This window comes from Ranitomeya variabilis, chromosome 2 (assembly GCF_051348905.1).
Source record: "Ranitomeya variabilis isolate aRanVar5 chromosome 2, aRanVar5.hap1, whole genome shotgun sequence".
Classification (NCBI taxonomy): Eukaryota; Metazoa; Chordata; class Amphibia; order Anura; family Dendrobatidae; genus Ranitomeya; species Ranitomeya variabilis.
In genome coordinates, this window is record NC_135233.1 from 628,343,666 (window position 1) to 628,366,021 (window position 22,356).

At 43.7% G+C, this 22,356-nt stretch overlaps 1 protein-coding gene across 14 annotated transcripts in view; it reads right to left on the bottom strand.

Annotated features, from left to right (window-relative positions):
• The window catches only part of ARID1B (AT-rich interaction domain 1B), a 1,358,614-nt gene that overhangs the window by 791,306 nt on the left and 544,952 nt on the right, over positions 1–22,356 (bottom strand). The gene's annotated exons all lie outside the window — the stretch shown is intronic.

The window sequence follows — 22,356 nt, forward strand, 5'->3', positions numbered from 1 at the left end:
TTGAAAAATAGGAAGATCAGCTGCGGAGTCAAACTACAGCACCTTTTCACGCAATTATATTTACTTATAAGTGAGTAAGCTGTATGCCAATTGTACTCTTATGCCTCATTCCGATGTCAGTTTTGCTTGTATGAGTGCTATCCATTCTATTCACAGATAGCACTTATACCTATTTAGTCTATTGGGTATTTCAGATGTCCAATTTGTTTCCTCAAACCAAATGGTCCATACAAAGACACAGAAACTTATCTGATAATGATCCAAGTGTCAGATCAAACACATCAATGCAAGTCTATGGATTCATGAAATAAAAAAAATTAAAACAGCACTAATGATGCCATGCGTATGATGTCTGTTTTTTATTAGACTAGTTGATAGCAGCTTAAGGGGGTGGTCCACTATTAGAACAACCCCTTCTCATACCCCATGCTTGCCCCTGATCAAATAAAAAAAAGCTGATACTCACATCCCGTGCTGGCGCAGTTCCGGCACTCTCTCTCCCCGGGGCTCTTGTGTGATTGTTGTGACAGGTGGTGCCTGGCGCCCAGTCAGCATTGACATCACTATCCCTGCCTTCAAACAAATTGAACATGAAGAGGAAGGCCGGGCCACAGCTGATCTCAGACTTCCTCTTCATGTCCAATTTGACAGAAGGGTGGGGACAGTGATAGTAATAGTGGTCACATGTCACAAAGACCTCATGGGAGCCCCGGGGAGAGTGAGTGCTGATTCTGCGGCAACGGTGCTGGCATGGGAGGTGAGTATAAGCTTTTTATTTTATCGGAGCCAAGAGTACACTTTTTTTTAATACCTCAGCAATGCAAAACCCCTCTTCTTCTACACTACCACATTGTGTTTCAAAGTCAACATGAAAGGTTTGGTGACATTTTTTGGGTCACATGAATCCTGCAGATTGAAAACTATTCTTGAAGAGATAATATTTTCATGATGCAAAGATGTGTTCAATTCTTGCATGTCATGCATGATTAAGAATCATGGAACAATTTAAGCCTCTGATTGCAATGACTGTAATAAGACAGGAGGATAATAGAATTACAGCTACCCACAGGTGTGCATGGGCACAGATAAGAAGCTGCACATAGTTATTAAACCACAAAACTTGAAGAGGGCGGTTTGTTGAAAGAAACAGCAAAAGGCAGAAGAGAGAAAAACAATACAAAATGTTATAGTACACTGTATTCCTGTTGCTTAGCAAATCCTTTCTGCTAATCCCCTGAGGAAGTGTGCTGCAGTGAGTGGCAGGTCTCATGCATTTGCTCAAGTTCATGCCTTCCAGGAATTTGTGCTCACAAACCTGATGTAACTCATTCATAAAAGCAAAGGAGGTCATGTGAAGCAACAGTGTGTAAGTTCTAAAATATATTATGGGAGGAAAGAGGAGGGGGAGGCAGGCAGGCTCCAGTTCCACAGCATGGCTTGACCTGGGGTAACCTTTAAAATGTGATTATTCACACAGGGAGACGATTTCCTTGAATGAGATTTACCATGGTGAAAACATGCTCTCTGCCAAACAACCTGACAAAGCAGGATGAATAAAAGATGACTCACCAAAAACAAGGAAATATCTTGCTACTTGTAAGAAATAACGCACATATATCACCAGTACAGAGAAGGCAGCTACGGGGCTGACAAAAGATGCCAATGCAGCACCCCATGTAGCCGGTTGCTGCAGTGATGTTGCCTTCCCTTTGGGGAGTGTGATGTCATGCTTGGAGGCAAAGGGGATTCTTTCTATCAGGTAAGGCACTTACATTCAACACATCTGAGTCTGGACAAGGAGGGGGAGCTCTGAACCCGGATTCGGGGGAGCATCCCTTAGCTATGTGTATCCTGGTCTGGAGGAGGAGCCAGTGAGTCTTAGTGAGTCAGAGAGGAGAGGAGAAGGACGTCTGGAGCAGACGTAGGGGCCGAGCAGCCACGAGGGAGCTGCTACCCCTGGAAAGAGAGACATTGTGAGGAGTTGAATTTTGTAGAGATTAGAGGGAAGAAGCACAGTGGAGGAAAGGGCTCAGGAGGGGAACAGCAGAAGGACACCCTCAGAGCCAGAGCGCAGAAGCTGGGTACCGGGAGCCCTAGGTTGTGTTGTTCTCCAGGACGCGCGACAGTGTTAGAGGGCATAGGACTATATGTCAATTGCCTGTAACAAGTCTGAGGTGAAGCAGTAACCCTAAGAGCTGGGTCATCTAAGAGATCCTATAAACAGGCTCAAACTGCCTATCGTACAGACATCTGTCTTAGGACAGGAGAGAGGGGACTGTTATGATCCTAGTGGCAAGGATCGCAGGTCGGACTAGCTAAGTAACTGAACAGACTACTAGCTCTGGGGAAGTGGTAACTAGATTGACCGCAACCTGATCCTATCCGCAAACAACTATAGGCAGCCGTGGAACGTTACCTAAAAATCCTAGACGTTTCGTCACGGCCTGAGAAACTTACTATTCCTGGAGGGAAAGTAAGTCCTCACTTGCCTCAGTGGAATGACCCCAAAGATATAGAATAGCCCCCCACAAATATTAACGGTGAGTTAAGGGGAAAGCACAAACGCAGAGATGAAATCAGATTTAGCAAATGAGGCCGCTAATACTAGATAGCAGAAAATAGGAAGGAAACTGTGCAGTCAATAAAAAACCCTATTCAAAATATCCACGCAGAGATTGCTCGAGCCCCCGCACCAACTAACGGTGCGGGGAAAGCAACTCCGTACCCCAGAGCTTACCAGCAAAAAGAAATCACATGTTAGCAAGCTGGACTAGACTCATCATACACAGAAATCATATTGCAGGCAGATGAGCAAAAAATATTCAAACAGAACTTAGCTTATCCTGAAGAGGCAGAAAACGAGATAATCAGGAGTAATCAGAATAGCACTGAATACATTGACAGCCGGCAACAAGTGGAAGTGAAGCAGGGCTAAATAGGAGCCTCCCTGGTGAATAACGAGGCAGCTGATCCAGCAGACCCGCAGGATAATAAACCAAACCACCAGGGGGAGCCAAAAAACCAAAGTCACACAATACCATCTGTGACCACAAGAGGGAGCCTGAAAACGGAGTTCACAACAGGGGACCCTGTCAGCAAGCTTTAAGCCGCAGGGACCTTGCCATCTGGCACAAGTAGGAAAGGCTTACGGACCTCACCTGAAGTGGGATCCTTACTGCCTCCAAGCCAGTCGGACTACAGCTACCCTACAACTGGTACCCTGGACTGAGGACTGCTACCATCAGTAAACCAGGAAAAGACTGCAAACTCTGTGTCCTCCAATTATTTGTCTGCATACACCACCTTTGCCACACACCGTGGGAGCCCTGGGGACATACTTCACCTGTGGGAAGTTATACCATCTAGCTGCCATACCATCACCCCAGAGGACCCCTTTAAGCAGCGTCAGTCCCACTGACCGAATACCAAAGGTGGCATCACGAACAATAGACTTTATTCATAAAACCCTAAAAGACTTTCCCTTTAATTGGGCGCCCAGGGCCACGGACCGGGTCGCAGCCACCGTGACATCCCCTTCAAGAGTGACCAGACCCGATACCGGCACATTTAACCCCTTAAGCCCCAAGGGTGGTTTGCACGTTAATGACCGGGCCAATTTTTACAATTCTGACCACTGTCCCTTTATGAGGTTATAACTCTGGAACGCTTCAACGGATCCGGATGATTCTGACATTGTTTTCTCATGACATATTGTACTTCATGACAGTGGTAAAATTTCTTCGATAAAACTTGCGTTTATTTGTGAAAAAAATGGAAATTTGGCAAAAAAAAAATTCAAAATTTCTCAATTTTCCACCTTTGAATTTTTATGCCCTTAAATCACAGAGATATGTCACACAAAATACTTAATAAGTAACATTTTTCACAAGTCTACTTTACATCAGCACAATTTTGGAACGAAAATTTTTTTTGTTGTTAGGGAGTTATAAGGGTTAAAAGTTGACCAGCAATTTCTCATTTTTAACAACACCATTTTTTTTAGGGACCACATCTCATTTGAAGTCATTTTGAGGGGTCTATATGATAGAAAATAACCAAGTGTGACACCATTCTAAAAACTGCACCCTTCAAGGTGCTCAAAACCACATTCAAGAAGTTTATTAACCCTTCAGGTGTTTCACAGGAATTTTTGGAATGTTTAAATAAAAATGAACATTTAACTTTTTTTCACACAAAATTTACTTCAGCTCCAATTTGTTTTATTTTACCAAGGGTAACAGGAGAAAATGGACCCCAAAAGTTGTTGTCCAATTTGTCCTGAGTACGCCAATACCCAAAATGTGGGGGTAAGCCACTGTTTGGGCGCATGGCAGAGCTCGGAAGGGAAGGAGCACTATTTGGAATGCAAACTTAGATGGATTGGTCTGCAGTCGTCTAGATGTGTTGTGAGAACTTTGAACCCCCAAGTGTTTCACTACAGTTTATAATGCAGAGCCGTGAAAATAAAAAATAATTTTTTTCACACAAAAATGTTTTTTTTAAGCCCCCCCAATTTTTATTTTCCCAAGGGTAACAAGAGAAATTGGACCCCAAAAGTTGTTGTCCAATTTGTCCTGAGTACACTGATACCCCATATGTTGGGGTAAACCCTTGTTTGGGCGCACGGGAGAGCTCGGAAGGGAAGGAGCACTGTTTTACTTTTTCGACGCAGAATTGGCTGGAATTGAGACTGGACACCATGTCGCGTTTGGAGAGCCCTGATGTGCCTAAACAGTGGAAACCCCCAATTCTAACTGAAACCCTAACCCTAGCCCCAACCCTAACCCCAACCCTAGCCCTAACCCTAGCCCTAATCCTAACCCTAGCCCTAACCCTAATGGGAAAATGGAAATAAATACATTTTTGAAATTTTATTATTTTTCCCTAACTAAGGGGGTGATGAAGGGGGGTTTGATTTACTATTTATAGCGTTTTTTTAGCGGATTTTTATGATTGGCAGCTGTCACACACTAAAAGACGCTTTTTATTGCAAAAAATAGTTTTTGCGTCTCCACATGAGAGCTATAATTTTTCCATATTTTGGTCCACAGAGTCATGTGACATCTTGTTTTTTGCGGGACGAGTGGGTCAGTACGATTACAGCGATACCTCATTTATGTCATTTTTATGTTTTTTTACGATAAAAACTTTTATATAAAAAATAATTATTTTTGCATCGCTTTATTCTGAGGACTATAACTTTTTTATTTTTGGCTGATGATGCTGTATGGCGGCTCATTTTTTGCGGGACAAGATGACGTTTTCAGCGGTACCATGGTTATTTATATCCGTCTTTTTGATCGCGTGTTATTCCACTTTTTGTTCGACGGTATGATAATAAAGCGTTATTTTTTGCTTTTTTTTTTTACCGCGTCCACTGAAGGGGTTAACTAGCGGGTGAGTTTTATAGGTGGGGTCGTTACGGACATGGTGATACTAAATATGTCTACTTTTATTGTTTTTTTATTATTTAGATAAATTATTATTTATATAAAGAAATTTATTTATGGGAGCAATATATATATTTTTTTTCTTTATTTAGGAATTTTTTTTTTTTTACACATGTGAATATTTTTTTTTTCTTTACTTTATAACATTGCCCCGGGGGGGGGGGGGGGGGGGGCATAATGTTATGGGATCAGTGATCTGACATGCAGGGCTGCAGGGTTGCCAGCACTTGCTCTGAGCAGGCGCTGGTAAGCCACCTCCCTGCAGGACCCGGATGTAGCCCCGCGGCAATTTTGGATCTGGGGCCTGCAGGGAGGAGACGCTCCGTACAAGGTGAGCACATCGCCTTGTATCGAGTGTCTCAGGGAAGCCCGCAGGGAGCCCCCTCCCTGTGCGATGCTTCCCTGTACCGCCAGAACGCTGTGATCATGTTTGATCGCTGTGTTCCGGGGGTTAATGTGCCATGAGCGGTCCGTGACCGCTCCTGGCACATAGTGCTGGATGTCAGCTGCGATAGTCAGCTGACACCCGGCCGCGCCGATCCACTATGACGTACTATCCCGTCACTGGGAATTAAGTCCCAGGTCACCCTGATGGGATAGTACGTCATATAGGATTAAGGGGTTAAACCTGGCATTTTTACCGCTAGCACCTGAACATGCTGGAAAACCAAGGGATTGTGGTGTAGAGGGCAATTACAGCAAAGGTAAGTTTACACAGGACAGATATACTGCACCTCTTCTGGATGGGAAAGATACAACATATTACAAAAACACCATACATACAGAAAGAAAAAAAAAATCAGGACATTGTGGATTTAAAATGCATAGCACGACAGTGCAAAAACAAAAAAAAACCTCTACAAAATGTCAAATAAGAAAGACACTAGCTGCTTTCCCTGGGGCTTCTCTGTCTCACTTGCTAGTAGGGGAGTCACAGAAGCTCCAGGGAAGTTGTTTTTTTTTTTTTCTTTCTTTTAGCATATGCGCAGCACCAACTTTTGAAACAGGTATATGGCAAAACCCTGACAATTGTTTTAGATGATCCCCTGCCAGGTTCTATGCACAAATTACAGGTTTAAGGCCGGCTACACACGATCCGGAACTAGCAGCTCATACTCGCTGCACTAATGTGCTGTCGTCTATTCAACTCAAGTGAATCCGCATTTGTTCACTGAAACGTGCGGCTTCACCGAGTTCAATGCATTGTACTGGTGACATTTCTCTAGCATCTCCATAAGAGAAATTGACATGCTGTGCTTGTAAGAGACGCACCGTTTGTCTATCTCCGCGGGTGAGCCACGGGCGTCTCTGGACACATAGTGGCCATGGGATTTCTTGAATCCACTGTGCTGTCACATTTGGCTGCTACATAAGTCCGCAGCGTCCAACCCTCAGTGTTTACTGATCATGGGCACATACCCTCATACAATCAATACTGTATATGTCAGTAATAAACACTGCTATAACCAGTTTTGGATCTTCACAACAATATTTAGTTATGTAAATTGTAAACACATTATCATGCCAGCTTCCATACTACACACACCCTAGTGCACAGCCATTTAGATTCTTAACGACAGCCATTCCAGGCATCAAGCTTAGTTAACTAAGACACTCTGAGACTAATACAACTCTGGAGGACCATTTAGTCAGCAGGGCACCAGCTCATTCTTCTTTTACAAGTACTATTAGATATAGAGAGTCTGCAAACAAAAAATCTGATAGGAGTAACAAAAAGGATATAAATAACCATGGTACTGCTGAAAACGTCATCTTGTCCCACAAAAAATGAGCTGCCATACAGCGTCATCAACAAAAAAATTAAAAAGTTATAGACCTCAGAATAAAGTGATGCAAAAATAATTGTTTTTTATATAAAATAGTTTTTATCGTATAAAAGCGCCAAAACATAAAAATGATATAAATGAGGTATCGCTGTAATCGTACTGACCCAAAAAATAAAACTGCTTTATCAATTTTACCAAAGGTGGAACGGTATAAACGCCCCCCAAAAGAAATTCATGAATAGCTGTTTTTTTGTTCATTCTACCTCACAAAAATCGGAATAAAAAGCGATCAAAAAATGTCACGTGCCCGAAAATGGTACCAATAAAAACGTCACCTCGTCCCGCAAAAAACAAGACCTCACATGACTATGGACCAAAATATGGAAAAATTATAGCTATCAAAATGTGGAGAAGCAAAAACTATGCTTTGCAATAAAAAGTCTTTTAGTGTGTGACGGCAGCCAATCATAAAAATCCGCTAAAAAACGCGCTATAAAAGTAAATCAAACCCCCCTTCATCACCCCCTTAGTTAGGGAAAAATAATAAAATTTTTAAAAATGTATTTATTTCCATTTTCCCATTAGGGTTAGGGTTAGGGTTGGGGCTAAAGTTAGGGTTGGGGCTAAAGGGAGGGTGAGGGCTACAGTTAGGGTTAGGGTTGGGGTTAGGGTTGGGGCTAAAGGTAGGGTTAGGGTTGGGGCTAAAGTTAAGGTTGGGGCTAAAGTTAGGGTTGGGGCTAAAGTTAGGGTATGGAATACATTTACTGGTGGGATTAGGGTTGGGATTAGGGTTAGGGGTGTGGTTAGGGTTATGGTTGGGATTAGGGTTAAGGGTGTGTTTGGGTTAGGGTTTCACTTAGAATTTGGGGGTTTCCACTGTTTAGGCACATCAGGGGTTCTCCAAACGTGACATGGCGTCCAGTCTCAATTCCAGCCAATTCTGCATTGAAAAAGTAAAACACTGCTCCTTCCTTTCGAGCTCTCCCGTGTGCCCAAACAGGGGTTTACCCCAACATATGGGGTATCAGCGTACTCAGGACAAATTGCACAACAACTTTTGGGGTCCAATTTCTCCTGTTACCCTTGGGAAAATACAAAACCGGGGGCTAAAAAATAATTTTTGAGGGTTCAAAGCTCTCACAACACATCTAGATAAGTTCCTTGGGGGGGTCTAGTTTCCAATATGGGGTCACTTGTGGGGGGTTTCTACTGTTTAGGTACATCAGGGGCTCTGCAAACGCAATGTGACGCCTGCAGACCATTCCATCTAAGTCTGCATTCCAAACGGAGTGCCTTCCCTTCCGAGCTCTACCATGCGCACAAAAGGTCGTCCCCCCACATATGGGGTATCAGCGTACTCAAGACAAATTGGACAACAACTTTTGGGGTCCAATTTCTCCTGTTACCCTTGGGAAAATACAAAACTGGGGGCTAAAAATTAATTTTTGAGGAAAGAAAAAGATTTTTTATTTTCACGGCCCTACATTATAAACTGTAGTGAAACACTTGGAGGATCAAAGTTCTCACAACACATCTAGATAAGTTCCTTAGGGGTCTTCTTTCCAAAATGGTGTCACTTGTGGGGGGAAAATAAAAAATTGGCGAAATTTCATTTTTGTGAAAAAATATTTTTTATTTTTACGGCTCTGCATTATAAACTTCTGTGAAGCACTCGGTGGGTCAAAGTGCTCACCACACATCTAGATATGTTCCTTAGGGGGTCTAGTTTCCAAAATGGTGTCACTTGTGGGGGGTTTCAATGTTTAGGCACATCAGGGGCTCTCCAAACGTGACATGGCGTCCCATCTCAATTCCACTCAATTTTGCATTGAAAAGTCAAATGGCGCTCCTTCCCTTCCGAGCCCTGCCATGCGCCCAAACAGTGGTTTACCCCCATATATGGGGTATCAGCGTACTCAGGACAAATTGTACAACACCTTTTGGGGTCCAATTTCTCCTGTTACCCTTGGTAAAATACAACAAATTGGAGCTGAAGTAAAAAATTTTGTGAAAAAAAGTTAAGTGTTCATTTCTTTTAAACATTCCAAAAATTCCTGTGAAACACCTGAAGGGTTAATAATCTTCTTGAATGTGGTTTTGCGCACCTTGAGATGTGCAGTTTTTAGAATGGTGTCACACTTGGGTATTTTCTATCATATAGACCCCTTCAAATGTGATGTGGTCCCTAAAAAAAATGGTGTTGTAAAAATGAGAAATTGCTTGCCAACTTTTAACCCTTATAACTCCCTAACAAAAAAAAATTTGGTTCCAAAATTAGGGTGATGTAAAGTAAACATGTGGGAAATGTTACTTATTAAGTATTTTGTGTGACATATCTCTGTGATTTATAGGCATAAAAATTCAAAGTCGGAAAATTGTAAAATTTTCAAAATTTTCGCCAAATTTCAGTTTTTTTCCCCACAAATAAACACAGGTAATATTAAAGAACTTTTACCACTATCATGAAGTACAATATGTCACGAGATAATGTCAGAATCATCATGATTCTTTGAAGCGTTCCAGAGTTATAACCTCATAAAGGGACAGTGGTCAGAATTGTAAAAATTGGTCCGTTCATTCATGTGCAAACCACCCTTGGGGGTAAAGGTGCTAATATGCAAATTGACTCTTCAGAGAAAAAGAGAACTTGAACTCTATTGGTTACCAAAAAAAAAAAACCCTAAAGACAAATTTTCTCTATTGGAGTCCCCAATTAATAATATAAACCTATAAACAAGTCGCCAATAAAATTGTACAAGCAATAAATAAATCAGTTGAGATAACCATATACATACCCTAAGGGCTGAGTCAGACTGCCTTATAACTCGTGTGTGCGAGAATCACATGGCACTGCACACGGACTGGCCTGGCACCTCTCTCCTGACTTGAACAAGACAGTATGATGTATTTCTATGCAGCTGTCAAGCTCAGGTCAGGAAAATCGGACAGCCAGTAGGAGGTTTACAATGTGATTCTTGCATAAGAAAAACGGCTGCCTGTCTCTGCCCTTAAAGTAAACATTGACCCTTTAAGTGGCATTGCAGCATGACGTCAGAAAAGCCAAAACAGAAATTCCATTTGCATGCATGTTTTGAGACGTTTGCCCCTCATTAGTGCAAGGCAGGAGAATCGGTTTGACTGTGATAAAGAAACAACAGTCTGCAAATGGAACTTATTTGCATATTCAAATAGTCATGGTGGAACTGCATGGCCAATAGGCTTCTGGATGCCAATTTCAAGGTTTCGACATAGAAAAATGTCCCCTTAGATCCCTAGTGAGAGGCATCTCATCAAGCCAAAAACATGATATTGACTTTATGGATGAAATCCAATAAGTGGCAATAGACTTTGTCCCCTTTCTCTCTGAAAAAGGCTATTTGAATATTTCAAGGATAATAATGCGATCCTCGTCTACCCTAATTACTGACTTATTATTTCAAATATTGACCTAATGTTTAATAAGTCAGACCAATGATCAGCAGCATTAACATCACCGTTATTTGATTAGGTTGTGCTATTTTTCACATAGTCTGGTATCCTGAACATTTGACCTGTGGGAACGTTTTCTGAAATTCATCCATCCCTTATCTGTGGACTTGGTTTTAATGCATGCCATTCCTGGTAAGGTTTAAAGGCCACCAACTATCTGAATGTTGGCAGGACAATGAATAATGCTGACATTCAGAAGTTGCTAGGGAATGTAGAGATTATGTGGCATCAGTGCATCACACTCAGAATATTCCTGACATTGCAGACAGGAGTGGGAAAAGTTAACCCATCCAATTCCAAATTCTATAGATGGGACAGGTGTTAAAAAAACAAGGTATTAGTAATATGCAGTTATAAGGAGTGTGAAACAACTGGGAATGGGATTGAAGTTTCCACCAGAACCATTTTACATGTAAAAATTGTGCAATTGAAGCCCCTAACTGCTCCATTAAAGTACTCAAGTGTGAATAACGATTTCAGATAAGGATTAGCACACTCTGCCATTCTTGTGTTGATTGTACTATCTGCAAATGAAACTGCTTTTAGGATAATAAAAAAAAGCTGTAAGTCGTTCAGGCTCATTTTGCATTTGCCACTGTGTAAACGGCAGTGCAATAGCACTAAACAGATTTGCAGACAGATGCAAAATGTTCATCCCCATCCTTAATGGAATGGGTAAAGCGACAAAATAAAAGAAAAAAAAAAAAGACTCCTGGCAGCAGTGCAACAACAAAAAAAAAAGCTAAATAGAATGTTTAACGGCATTAGATCATTCACTGGCGGATTATAGCCAGAATTACAAAAACATTGCTATTTGGCAGTCTCCGTTCACGTGTGCCCTGGGAGTAATCTGGCGTAAGCATTGAATCAGGTCACCGTCAGAGTCAAGAGAACAGGTCTTTTCAAATGAAGGTTGAAACTAACGATAAGCCTTGTGAAGATTAATCAACAGGCGCTAATAGCCATCGCCAGACAGTGCTTCAAAGGAAACCCGCCAGGATTCTGGAACCACCTCTTGCATTACTGGTTCCCCCCTCGCGCTCTTGCTTCTTGATGCCATGTGTAATAATAATCAATGAATAGATAGTTATCTCATATCCAGTGTCATCCCAATACAGTTTCTTCAAAGTCTTTCTTCTTTATATCTCAACCAATAAAATTAAAAAGAAGGACGCTGTGTGATGTAGGGACAGTTGTGGTTGCAAAATTCCCCATATGCACCACTGGTGGAAAAACGCAATTAACTAGCACCGTTTTCAAGTTGTTTGAAACTTCAATAACTTAACATACCTTCTTAGAAGCTCTCACTAATTACACCAAAATTCCTTTACTCTGGCACTTGCTTTGTTTTCATTCAAGACACTTAGGCTATGTTCACATGTTGCGGTTTTGTGGCTTTTTCTGCTGCTGCTTTTTATGCACATTTTAGGGTAAGGTCACACGACGTTTTTGCTGCGTTTTTTTCTGCAGCAAAATCTGATCATCTTGGCAGGAAAGAAGCTGCGCCAAAAGCGCAAGTTTAGGTGCGTTTTTTGGCGCTTTTTTTTTTCTCTTTGTGCATGCCAATAAAGGTGAGTGCGCACAGAGAAAAAAGAAACTTCCTGTAGATAGATAGAATGAAAGATCGATAAAATGAATACATAGAATGAATAGATAGAAGAGATACATTACCTGCGGTATTCTCTTCCCTGGTATTTTCCCACAGTCCAGAGGTTACCTCAGGTCAGGCTGTGAGCGGGCGAAGGCCCACCGCTACTTAGTGAGCCTGCGCCCGCCCCGTCTCATTCATTCCCCAGTAGCTTACAGCCGGGAGCGGTTGCTTTAGCATCGCTCCTGGTTGTAAGCTTTATCTCCCCCAGATACTGCGTGGGACACTCGTTATATTGGACTGCGATGGATCAGGGAGTATATTTGTTGGTTTATTATTTTATTTTTATTTCAGAAAATCGATTGCTTCGCTCGGAATGGCAGAATAATAAAATGGTAAAACTGTGTGTATTGTTTTATTTCATTGAAAGACTTTTTTCTGCATGTGTATGTTTATTTAACCCTTTAATTACTATAGGATTAGTAATGGAGAGGTGTCTTATTGACGCCTTTCCATTACTAAGCCGGCTTAGGCTACTTTCACACTAGCGTCGGTACGGGGCCGTCGCGCTGCGTCGGCCCGACCGCAAACTGTGAAGAAAATGCCCGACGTTGGCAGCGGAAGCAGTCTTAAGACGCTTCCGCTGCTTCATTGTAAGGTCCGGGGAGGAGGGGGCGGAGTGTCGGCCGCACATGCGCGGTCGAAAATGGCCGTGACGACGCACAAAAAAAGTTACATGTAAAGTTTTTTTGTGGCAGCGGTGCGCCAAAACACGACGCAACCGTCGCACGACGGTTGCAACGTGTGGCACTGTGTCACAATGCGTCGGTAATGTTAGTCTATGGGGAAAAAACGCATCCTGCAGGCAACTTTGCAGGATACATTTTTTCTCCACATCGACGCATTGCGACGTGCAGTGCACGACGCTAGTGTGAAAGCCTTAATGTCACCTTTCAATAGGAAGGTGACATTAACCCCTCATTACCCTGTTAGCCACTGCTACAGGGCAAGTGGGAAGAGCCAGGCAAAGCGCCAGAGTTATCACATCTAATAGATGCGCCTTTTCAGGGCAGCTGCAGGCTGCTATTTTTAGGCTGGGGGGGCTATATCAATGACCCCTTACCAGCCTGAGAATACAAGCCCCAGCTGTGAGCTTTAGCAAGGCTGGTTTTCAAAAATAGGGTGATGCGCCCTCTGCTGGATGTCCTCATGAACTGGAGCCTTGGAAAAGTTCCCACGCTCGAGTTCATATGAGGACATCCAGCAGAGGGCGCCTCACCGCGACTCAAGGTAACTGCAGGTCATTCCCCTGCAATCCATTCATTCCCGGGGGTTTTACAGCCACGAGCACTGCTTTAGCACAGCTCTGGGCTGTAAAATGATTTAACCCCTTCAGATGGATTTACTTCGTGGGACTTGACCTGAGCGTCGGAAGGTATGAGATATTGTTGAGTTTTCATTTTTCCTTTCCTTTCCAGAACGAGGGTCATCAGGTGGGATACCAGTATAATAAAATATTACAAAAAACCTGTATCTTTATTTCATTAAAATACTTGTAAATAATGTGTGTGTGTTTTACTAACCATTTCGTACTATTGGATTAATAATGGATAGGTGTCATAATTGACGCCTCTCCATTATTAATCTGGCTTAATGTCACCTTACAATGGCAGGGTGACATTAACCCTTTATTACCCCATATCCCACCGCTACACGGGAGTGGGAAGAGAGAGGCCAAGTGCCACAATAGGCGCATCTTCCAGATGTGCCTTTTCTGGGGTGGCTGGGGGCAGATGTTTTTAGCCAGGGGGGGCCAATAACCATGGACCCTCTCTAGGCTATTAATATTTGCCCTCAGTCACTGGCTTTACCACTCTGGTGGAGAAAATTGCGCGGGAGCCCACGCCAATTTTTTCCACGATTTAACCCTTTATTTTACAAGCTACAGCGCCCAAATTTTGCACATACACACTACTAACATTAGTAGTGTGGAATATGCAAAAAAAAAGGGATATGAGATGGTTTACGATATGTAAACCATGTCTCATATCATGTCGGGTTTGTGAAGGAGAAATGAAAAGCCGGCAATTGAATTACCGGCTTTTCTATAGAACACCGCTGCGTATTTCTCGCAAGTCACACTGCTGGTCCGTGTGTAATCCGTATTTTTCTCGCCCGCATAGACTTTCATTGGCGATTTTTTTGCGCAATACAGTGACAAACGCAGCATGCTGTGATTTTGTACGGCCGTAGAAGACCGTATAATACGGATCCGTAAAATACGGCTGATAGGAGCTGGGCAATAGAGAATCATTGGGCCATGTGTTATGCGTATTTTACTGGTGTATTTTCTGCGCTCATACGTGAGCGCCAGTGTGACGCCGGCCTAAGTGGAAAAACGCTGCAAAAAAAACGCAGGTATCAGGTTTCGCTGTGTTTTTGGTGCAAAAATTTAAGAAAATTGCATAATGCTTTTTTTTTGGGGGGGGGGGATTTAATGATTACCATGTATAAGAGACAAAAAAACATAGCAAAAAATGCAGCAAATATGTGGCAAAGCCTGCTTTTTCTAAGCAGTTTCTATACCGCCAAGAGAGCAGGTTTTGCCTGCAGAAAAAAAAACAGTGTGAAAAATGCAAATTGTGAATATAGCCTTACCCTGGAGATTTTACAATTTGTAGAAGGTCCAATAAACTATAACATTTATCAGACAGGATATCTTTTTTAGTTGGCTTATGGGACTATGCACATGTAGAAAAAGACCATGCAAACAAATTAGTACTTAAAATATTAATTGGGTTTACATTAGAGAGGTTCTCATCAATCCTTCCTCTAAACAAATTATTTTTCTATTAACCTGTTTAAATGGAGGCTCAGCGTACTTGATAATCATGGTACATATCAACCCTGACAACGCTGTGAGCTCCTACGAAGACCACATCAAAATGTGAATTCAACAAGACTGTAGTAAGAAGCTTTTCCAAAGGCCCTTGGGTTGCATCGTCTAGACAACAAATGAGCTTAATGACTTTGTTTTCTGTGGAACTAAAAAAATACCATCCAGATTATTATTATTTATTATTATTATTATTATTATTATTATTTATTTATATAGCACCATTAATTCCATGGTGCTGTACATGAGAAAGGGGTTACATACAGAGTTTTAGATATCGTTTACAGTAAACAAGTTTACAGTGACAAACTGGTACAGAGGGGAGAGGACCCTGTCCTTGCGGACTTACATTTTATGGGATAATGGGGAAGAGACAGAAGGTCGGAGGTGCAGCAGCTCTGGCGGTGGTGAGGCGGCGGCTCTGGCGATGGCGAGGTGGCAGAATGGTTATTGCAGGCTGTAGGCTTTCTTGAAGAGATGGGTTTTCAGGTTCCGTCTGAAGGATCCGAGGGTGGTGGATAGTCGGACGTGTTGAGGCGTGGAGTTCCAGAGGATGGGGGATATTCCGGAGAAGTCTTGGAGGCGGTTGTGTGAGGAGCGAATAAGTGTGGTGGAGTGTTGTGAATTTGGATTCTGGGCTCCCCCGGTGGCTACTGGTGGAATTGAACTTGTGTCTTCATCTTCTCTGTTCACCTGTTCCCATCAAGATGTGGGAGTCGCTATATAACCTTGCTGCTCTGTTAGTTGCTTGCCGGTCAACAATGTTATCAGAAGCCTCTCTGTGCTTGTTCCTGCTCCTAGACAACTACTAGATAAGTTGGACTCTTGTCCATGTTTGTTTTTGCATTTTTGTTCCAGTTCACAGCTGTAGTTTCGTTACTGTGTCTGGAAAGCTCTTGTGAACAGGAATTGCCACTCTGGTGTTATGAGTTAATGCCAGAGTTTTAAAGTAATTTCTGGATGGTGTTTTGATAGGGTTTTCAGCTGACCATGAAAGTGTCCTTTCTGTCTTCTGCTATGTAGTAAGTGGACCTCAATTTTGCTAAACCTATTTTCATACTACGTTTGTTATTTCATCTTAATTCACCGCCAATACATGTGGGGGGCCTCTGTCTCCTTTCGGGGTATTTCTCTAGAGGTGAGCTAGGACTGATATTTTCCTCTGCTAGCATTATTTAGTCCTCCGGCTGGTGCTGGGCATCTAGAATCAACGTAGGCATGCTACCCGGCCACTGCTAGTTGTGCGTTAGGTTTAGTTCATGGTCAGCTCAGTTCCCATCTTCCAAGAGCTAGTTCCTATATATGCTTATGCTATGTTCTCTTGCCATTGAGATCATGACAGTTTGACCGGCCCACTAAAGGGTTAAAATCCTTGGCTGAGAAAGGAGAGAAATAAGTAGTCTGCTGAAATTTTTTTTTTTTTTTTCTCTCCTTCTAATCTTTGAATGGCTCTGTGTCCACCTGTTTGTAATGGATCTTCAGAGTGTAACTGCAGGTTTGAATAATCTCGCCACGAAGGTACAAAATTTGCAAGATTTTGTTTGTCATGCACCTGTATCTGAGCCGAGAATTCCTTTGCCGGAATTTTTCTCGGGGAATAGATCTGGGTTTCAGAATTTTCGAAATAATTGCAAATTATTTTTGTCCCTGAAATCTCGCTCTGCCGGAGACCCTGCACAGCAGGTCAGGATTGTGATTTCCTTGCTCCGGGGCGACCCTCAAGACTGGGCTTTTTCATTGACACCAGGGGATCCTGCGTTGCTCAATGTGGATGCGTTTTTTCTGGCCTTGGGGTTGCTTTATGACGAACCTCATTTGGAGCTTCAGGCAGAAAAAACTTTGATGTCCCTATCTCAGGGGCAAGATGAAGCGGAAATTTACTGCCAAAGATTCCGTAAATGGTCTGTGCTTACTCAGTGGAATGAGTGCGCCCTGGCGGCGACTTTCAGAGAGGGTCTCTCTGATGCCATTAAGGATGTTATGGTGGGGTTCCCTGTGCCTGCGGGTCTGAATGAGTCCATGACAATGGCTATTCAGATCGATAGGCGTTTGCGGGAGCGCAAACCAGTGCACCATCTGGCGGTGTCCACTGAAAAGTCGCCAGAGAGTATGCAGTGTGATAGAATTCTGTCCCGAAGCGAGCGGCAGAATTTTAGACGGAAAAATGGGTTGTGTTTCTATTGTGGTGATTCTACTCATGTTATATCAGCATGCTCTAAGCGCACTAAAAAGCTTGGTAAATCTGTTTCCATTTGCACCTTACCGTCTAAGTTTATTCTATCTGTGACCCTGATTTGCTCTTTGTCATCTATTACCACGGACGCCTATGTCGACTCTGGCGCCGCTTTGAGTCTTATGGATTGGTCCTTTGCCAAACGCTGTGGGTATGATTTAGAGCCTTTGGAGACTCCTATTCCTCTGAAGGGGATTGACTCCACCCCATTGGCTAATAATAAACCACAATACTGGACACAAGTAACTATGCGTATTAATCCGGATCACCAGGAGATTATTCGCTTTCTGGTGCTGTATAATCTACATGATGATTTGGTGCTAGGATTGCCTTGGCTGCAATCTCACAACCCAGTCCTCGACTGGAGAGCTATGTCTGTGTTGAGCTGGGGATGTAAGGGGGCTCATGGGGATGTACCTGTGGTTTCCATTTCATCATCTATTCCCTCTGAAATTCCTGAGTTCCTGTCTGACTATCGTGACGTCTTTGAAGAATCCAAGCTTGGTTCGTTACCTCCGCACCGAGAGTGCGATTGTGCCATAGATTTAATCCCGGGTAGTAAATACCCAAAGGGTCGTTTATTTAATCTGTCTGTGCCTGAACATGCTGCTATGCGAGAATATATAAAGGAGTCCTTGGAAAAGGGACATATTCGTCCATCGTCATCTCCCTTAGGAGCCGGTTTTTTCTTTGTGTCAAAAAAAGACGGCTCTTTGAGACCATGTATTGATTATCGGCTTTTGAATAAAATCACTGTTAAATATCAATACCCATTGCCGTTGCTGACTGATTTGTTTGCTCGCATAAAGGGGGCCAAGTGGTTCTCTAAGATTGACCTTCGTGGGGCGTATAATTTGGTGCGAATCAGGCAGGGGGATGAGTGGAAAACCACATTTAATACGCCCGAGGGCCACTTTGAGTATTTAGTGATGCCTTTTGGTCTTTCAAATGCTCCGTCAGTTTTCCAGTCCTTTATGCATGATATTTTTCGCGATTATTTGGATAAATTTATGATTGTGTATCTGGATGATATTCTGATTTTTTCGGATGACTGGGACTCTCATGTCCAGCAAGTCAGGAGGGTTTTTCAGGTTTTGCGGTCTAATTCTTTGTGTGTGAAGGGTTCTAAGTGTGTTTTTGGGGTACAGAGGATTTCCTTTTTGGGATATATTTTTTCCCCCTCTTCCATTGAAATGGATCCTGTCAAGGTTCAAGCTATTTGTGATTGGACGCAGCCCTCTTCTCTTAAGAGTCTTCAGAAATTTTTGGGCTTTGCTAACTTTTATCGTCGATTTATTGCTGGTTTTTCGGATATTGCTAAGCCATTGACCGATTTGACTAAGAAGGGTGCTGATGTTGCTGATTGGTCCCCTGATGCTGTGGAGGCCTTTCGGGAGCTTAAGCGCCGTTTTTCCTCTGCCCCTGTGTTGCGTCAGCCTGATGTTGCTCTACCTTTTCAGGTTGAGGTCGACGCTTCTGAGATCGGAGCTGGGGCAGTGTTGTCGCAGAAAAGTTCTGACTGCTCCGTGATGAGGCCTTGTGCCTTCTTTTCCCGTAAATTTTCGCCCGCTGAGCGGAATTATGATGTTGGGAATCGGGAGCTTTTGGCCATGAAGTGGGCTTTTGAGGAGTGGCGCCATTGGCTTGAGGGGGCCAGACATCAGGTGGTGGTATTGACTGACCACAAAAATTTGATTTATCTTGAGACCGCCAGGCGCCTGAATCCTAGACAGGCGCGCTGGTCATTATTTTTCTCTCGGTTTAATTTTGTGGTGTCATACCTACCGGGTTCTAAGAATGTTAAGGCGGATGCCCTTTCTAGGAGTTTTGAGCCTGACTCGCCTGGTAACTCTGAGCCCACAGGTATCCTTAAGGATGGAGTGGTATTGTCAGCCGTTTCTCCAGACCTGCGGCGGGCCTTGCAGGAGTTTCAGGCGGATAGACCTGATCGTTGCCCACCTGATAAACTGTTTGTTCCTGATGATTGGACCAGTAGAGTCATCTCTGAGGTTCATTCTTCTGCGTTGGCAGGTCATCCTGGCATTTTTGGTACCAGGGATTTGGTGGCAAGGTCCTTCTGGTGGCCTTCCCTGTCACGAGATGTGCGAGGCTTTGTGCAGTCTTGTGACGTTTGTGCTCGGGCCAAGCCTTGTTGTTCTCGGGCTAGTGGATTATTGTTGCCCTTGCCTATTCCTAAGAGGCCTTGGACGCACATCTCGATGGATTTTATTTCAGATCTGCCTGTTTCTCAGAAGATGTCTGTCATCTGGGTGGTGTGTGACCGTTTCTCTAAGATGGTCCATTTGGTTCCTCTGCCCAAGTTGCCTTCTTCTTCCGAGTTGGTTCCTCTGTTTTTTCAAAATGTTGTTCGTTTGCATGGTATTCCTGAGAATATCGTTTCTGACAGAGGGACCCAATTCGTGTCTAGATTTTGGCGGGCATTCTGTGCTAGGATGGGCATAGATTTATCTTTTTCGTCCGCTTTCCATCCTCAGACGAATGGCCAGACCGAGCGGATTAATCAGACCCTGGAGACATATCTGAGGTGTTTTGTGTCTGCTGACCAGGATGATTGGGTTGCCTTTTTGCCATTGGCGGAGTTCGCTCTCAATAATCGGGCCAGCTCTGCCACTTTGGTGTCCCCGTTTTTCTGTAATTCGGGGTTTCATCCTCGATTTTCCTCTGGTCAGGTGGAATCTTCGGATTGTCCTGGAGTGGATGCTGTGGTGGAGAGATTGCATCAGATCTGGGGGCAGGTGGTGGACAATTTGAGGTTGTCCCAGGAGAAGACTCAGCTTTTTGCCAACCGCCACCGTCGTGTTGGTCCTCGGCTTTGTGTTGGGGATTTGGTGTGGTTGTCTTCTCGTTTTGTCCCTATGAGGGTCTCTTCTCCTAAGTTTAAGCCTCGATTCATCGGCCCGTATAAGATATTGGAGATTCTTAACCCTGTTTCCTTCCGTTTGGACCTCCCTGCATCCTTTTCTATTCATAACGTTTTTCATCGGTCATTATTGCGCAGGTATGAGGTACCGGTTGTGCCTTCCGTTGAGCCTCCTGCTCCGGTGTTGGTTGAGGGTGAGTTGGAGTACGTTGTGGAGAAAATCTTGGACTCTCGTGTTTCCAGACGGAGACTCCAGTATCTGGTCAAGTGGAAGGGATACGGCCAGGAGGATAATTCTTGGGTGAATGCATCTGATGTTCATGCCTCTGATCTGGTTCGTGCCTTTCATAGGGCCCATCCTGATCGCCCTGGTGGTTCTGGTGAGGGTTCGGTGCCCCCTCCTTGAGGGGGGGGTACTGTTGTGAATTTGGATTCTGGGCTCCCCCGGTGGCTACTGGTGGAATTGAACTGGTGTCTTCATCTTCTCTGTTCACCTGTTCCCATCAAGATGTGGGAGTCGCTATATAACCTTGCTGCTCTGTTAGTTGCTTGCCGGTCAACAATGTTATCAGAAGCCTCTCTGTGCTTGTTCCTGCTCCTAGACAACTACTAGATAAGTTGGACTCTTGTCCATGTTTGTTTTTGCATTTTTGTTCCAGTTCACAGCTGTAGTTTCGTTACTGTGTCTGGAAAGCTCTTGTGAACAGGAATTGCCACTCTGGTGTTATGAGTTAATGCCAGAGTTTTAAAGTAATTTCTGGATGGTGTTTTGATAGGGTTTTCAGCTGACCATGAAAGTGTCCTTTCTGTCTTCTGCTATGTAGTAAGTGGACCTCAATTTTGCTAAACCTATTTTCATACTACGTTTGTTATTTCATCTTAATTCACCGCCAATACATGTGGGGGGCCTCTGTCTCCTTTCGGGGTATTTCTCTAGAGGTGAGCTAGGACTGATATTTTCCTCTGCTAGCATTATTTAGTCCTCCGGCTGGTGCTGGGCATCTAGAATCAACGTAGGCATGCTACCCGGCCACTGCTAGTTGTGCGTTAGGTTTAGTTCATGGTCAGCTCAGTTCCCATCTTCCAAGAGCTAGTTCCTATATATGCTTATGCTATGTTCTCTTGCCATTGAGATCATGACAGTGGAGAGTAGGAGGTTCTGGGAGGATCGGAGATTACGTGGGGGAAGGTATTGGGAGATTAGTTCAGAGATATAGGGAGGGGACAGGTTGTGGATGGCTTTGTAGATCAGTGTTAGTAGTTTGAACTGGATTCGTTGGGGAATTGGGAGCCAGTGGAGGGATTTGCAAAGGGGAGAAGCAGGGGAGAAGCAAGAGAGGTGGATTAGCCGGGCAGCAGAGGTGAGGACAGACTGGAGTGGTGCAAGAGAGTTAGCAGGGAGGCCACAGAGGAGGGTGTTGCAGTAGTCGAGGCGGGAGATGATAAGTACATGCAAAAGAGTCTTAGTAGATTGTGAGGTGAGGAAGGGACGGATTCTGGCAATATTTTTGAGCTGGAGGCGACAGGAGGTGGCAAGAGTTTGAACGTGCGGTTTGAAGGACAAGGCAGAGTCGAGAGTTACCCCGAGGCAGCGGATTTCAGGTGCGGGAGAGAACGTGATGCCGTTTACCATAATAGATAGATCAGGTAGGGGAGATACGCGAGATGGGGGAAAGATGATGAGTTCAGTTTTGTCTACATTGAGTTTTAGGAAGCGAGAGGTGAAGAAGGAGGATATGGCTGACAGACACTCTGGGATTCTGGACAGGAGAGAGGCGACATCTGAGCCAGAGAGGTAGATCTGAGTGTCGTCTGCATACAGGTGGTACTGGAAGCCATGGGACTTTATGAGTTGCCCTAGGCCAAGGGTATAGATGGAAAAAAGTAAGGGCCCCAGGACAGAGCCTTGAGGGACTCCAACAGAGAGAGGGTGGGATGAGGTGGTAGTGTGAGAGTGGGAAACGCTAAATGTGCGGTCGGAAAGGTATGAGGCAATCCAGGACAGGGCTAGATCTTTGATGCCAAGGGAAGA